The sequence below is a fragment of the Pan troglodytes genome, chromosome 4 (genome assembly GCF_028858775.2).
Source record: "Pan troglodytes isolate AG18354 chromosome 4, NHGRI_mPanTro3-v2.0_pri, whole genome shotgun sequence".
Lineage (NCBI taxonomy): Eukaryota > Metazoa > Chordata > Mammalia > Primates > Hominidae > Pan > Pan troglodytes.
In genome coordinates, this window is record NC_072402.2 from 97,269,768 (window position 1) to 97,273,785 (window position 4,018).

General features: G+C 35.7%; 1 pseudogene; it reads right to left on the reverse strand.

The window, feature by feature from the left end:
* Nucleotides 1–2,340: 2,340 nt before the first annotated feature.
* LOC129144169 (elongation factor 1-alpha 1-like) lies at nt 2,341–3,752 on the reverse strand (annotated as a pseudogene).
* Nucleotides 3,753–4,018: the final 266 nt, after the last annotated feature.

A 4,018-nucleotide genomic window follows, 5' to 3' on the forward strand; every position in this document is an offset into this window, starting at 1 on the left:
GTTTTGCCAAAATTTCCATTTCATTATGTGATGAATAGCAATAAATACGGTTTGCTCTCAAAGGTCCATTCTTATAAAAAATGGAAACCTACTTTCCTGCTAGTGTTCACATTTGTAACTAAATTCACTCCTGAGTTGGCATGTGCTTTTCCAATGTAAGCAATTCCAAATCCCCATAATGAAAGTATGGAATAATATAGAGACTTGAATAGATTGAATAAAAGACTTATAAGTAATCAGATGTAAGTGTTATTATGACCATGCCATCCAAAAATAATACAGTTTCAAGAGATTGAAAATTGTGTATATTGATCCCCAAATTCTTTCATCTCAGAAAAAATAACCACCTTTTCTAAAAAGAAAAAAACTACTTTAAAACAGTTTCTTCAGATAGATGTTCCAAGGGTAAGTGTTTTAAAAGTCAAAAAAATTTAAACTTATTTTGTAATAGAGTTATGATCAATTTAAAGATGAACTCAGTGAATTAAATAGTAAGTAAAGAAGAAACTAATTTTGATATTTCCCAAAGAGGCTAGATTAATGTCTAATTGAGATGATGTATTTTCATACCTTTGCTTTTCAAATTTTACAACAGTATATTGATTTAGAATTTTCCCTGAACATAAGTCAAATCCATTTTTTCCTACTTTATCAATGCAGAAATATTCCTAATTCTGAAATTAGCATTTTTAATATGTGAGTTCATATTGATTCTAACTACAACTTTTTAAAAAGTCCAACAGCTAGTATCCCGTGTGATTATTTCATATTATTCATCCATTTCCATGGATAAATTTAAACGGTTATCACATGCCTATTTGTGTATTTAGAAGTTCACTGATAAAAAAAAAAAACAAAATCAAACAAAACAAAAAACTAAAATTATGATGTGGGTTATAAAAATTGCTTGCTGTGTTTATCTGAAGTATAACTTGTCTCATGTAGATTTCAATGTATTTCTTGCATAGAACATATAAATCAGGCATTATTGATTTTTTACTTTTTGTGAATGCATAACAATCATTTTCTTTAATTTTTTATCTGGATAGTTTGGGGCAGGTTTTGTGTTTGTGCACGCTTTATTTTTATTTAATTAACTATATAGCTAATAATTGGTAATATTTGACATCTTCTTCAGTGCTGTTCTTTTTCATTATTTTTCAAAATAAGCCTTTTTTTTCTGTTCCAAAGCTTATCTGGAAGGTGTAGTATTCTTTTTTAAAGTGGCATGTTTTATTTGGATTTAGTTTTGAAACTTACTTATGTTTTCATTTCTCAATTTAGCCTTCATGTATTTTCCATTCCTAATTCTAGCTCATTTTATCACAGATTCAAAATATATATTTTACTGAATGCTGAATGATGTCTGCTTGCATATCTAACAAATTGAACATAAATGATGTATTTGACTTACAGGAGATACACTGTGAAAATCAGTGATATCAGGGAAGGTTAAAAATGTATAAAGCATGTTATTACCACAGAAGTATAATTGGGGAAATTGTGCTCCTCTTATTTTGCATTAGTACATATAGAAACTTATAAAGGGTGGGCTGAAACAGAATAATTTAAAGATCAGGCTTCTCAGAGCACAGGGCATCAAGTCTCCATTTGTAGCTGTAGGGACTCTGTGAAGCACATATCACAAAACTGCTCTTGACAGTTTGGACAGTGTGGATTTACTCCAACTGGCACTGGGATGGCCTCCCAAAGGGAGCATAGTCAAGGTTCACAAGGGCCCAAGTGCCCATCATCTGTCAGACACCCTTTCTCATCTCTGACTTGGGTTCATTTCACTTTATCTCTGGGACACAGACACCACGTCACCCATGACATCTGACAGAAACTACAACAGATTGAGAAAATAAAAATAAACCTTGAAAGCTCAAATTTTAAATCATGTTGTATTTCTTTGAAAAAGCTGTTATTTTATTAAAATGCATCCTTAGTCTCAGATGTGCTGGCTTTTCTTTAAAAGTGAGTTACCATTCAATTCTTGACAAAGAAATGGGTAATTGATATTTCATTCATATTTCTCAAAATGAGTCGCTTTTTTGTCATTAAGCTTTGTTTTAATGGGTCTCAAAATTCTGCAATAGATTTTTTGTCAAGTTGTTTCTATTAAAAAGTATGGATTTTAAAAACTAATAACTAAAAATTGCCAAATGCAAAAATAAAATAGTTCACAAAACACTTGCCTTTCCTTCTGAAGGTTTTACGATGCATTGTTATCATCAACCAGACTTATTGTTAAACTTAAATGGCCAGTTGAAAGGAATAGTTCTGAGACCATTCTTCCACCACTGATTAAGACTGGGATGGTAGGTAGAGGTATCATATTCATTTAGCCTTCTGAGTTGTCTGGGCAGACTTAGTTACCTTGCCAGCTTCATAAACCTTCTTGTCGACTACGTTGATGACACCCAAGCAACTGTTTCATATGACGAACAGCAAAATGACCCAGAAGAGAATAGTTAGAGAAGGTCTCAACACACATGCGCTTGCTAGGAATCATATCAATGATGGAAGCATCACCAAATTTCAAGAATTCAGGGTCATTTTCCAGCTTCTTACCAGAACAGTGCTCAATCTTTTCCTTCAGTGCAGCAAACTTTCCAGCAATGTGAGCAGTGTGACAATTCAGTACAGGGGTGTAGCTAACACTGATTTAGCCTGGAAGCTTCCGAATAATCATCTGAGCAGTGAAGCCAGATGCTTCCATTGGTAGGTCATATTTGCTGTCACCAGCAACATTGCCACAACGAACATGCTTGACAGGCACATTATTAAAACTGAAGCCCACGTTGCTCTTAGGAAGAGCTTCACTCAAAGCTTCATGGTACCTTCCAACAGACTTTACTTCAGTTGTAACATTGACTCAAAGAAAGGTGACCACCATGCCAGTTTCAGAACACCAGACTCCACTTGGCCCATAGGGATAGTACCAATATCGTTTTGTAGACAACCTGGAAAGGCAGATGCAATGGCTTGTCAGCTGGGTGAGTTGGTGGTAGTTTGCAAACCAGACCTTCAAGCGGCATGGTTCCACTGGCATTGCTGTCTTTATCAATGACTTTCCATGCCTTGAACCAAAGCATGCAAGCACTTGGCTCACCATCCCAACCAAAAATTGGCACAAATGCTACTTTATGACGGTAGTAAGTCAATTTTCTTAATGTGAGGGCTGACTTCCTTAACAATTTATTCATATCTCTTCTGGTTGTAGGGTGGAATCTGTGGATTCTACTCTTGTTAACACCAACAATTAGTTGTTTCATACCCGGTGTGTGAGCCAGAGAAGCATGCTCATGGGTTTATCCACTCTTGGAAAACATAGCTTGAAAATGACCAAGGCCAGGAGCAACAATCCGGACAAGCCAGTATGAGATATGCCTGCAATCAGATTTTTAATAAAGTATCTGTGTCTTGGGTCATCAGTGATAGTCACATAATACCTGCTGATTTCAAATTTCCACAGAGCGATACCAATGATGATACTACATTCACACTCGACAGTTTACTATATTCACACTCTCCAGTTTATTAAGACTGACCCAGGCATACTTGAAGGAGTTCTTGTTCATCTCAGTGGCCTCATTCTCAATATTTTCAATGGTTCTTTTGGTGATTCCACCACATTTGTAGCTCAGATGGCCAGTAGCGGTGTACTTGCCCAAATCTACATGACCAATGACGCTGATATTGATATGAGTCTTTTTGTTTCCCGCTTTGGTTTTAAGGGTGGTTTTCATGACATCTGTGTTCTGACAGCAAACCTCTTGCGAAAAGAATGAGTTGTTTTGCTTTATCAGTCTGCTTGGGTGATCAAACTCTGTGACCAAATGGGCAATCTTGTGTATGGCATACTTCTTTTAGTTAAATAGTATTTTATCTCCACATTATAGACATGGACTTATAACTGTGTCAACATAAAAGGTAGGCGGATCACCTGAGGTCACGAGTTTGAGACCAGCCTGGCCAACATGGCAAAACCCCTTGTCTCTACTAAAAATACAAA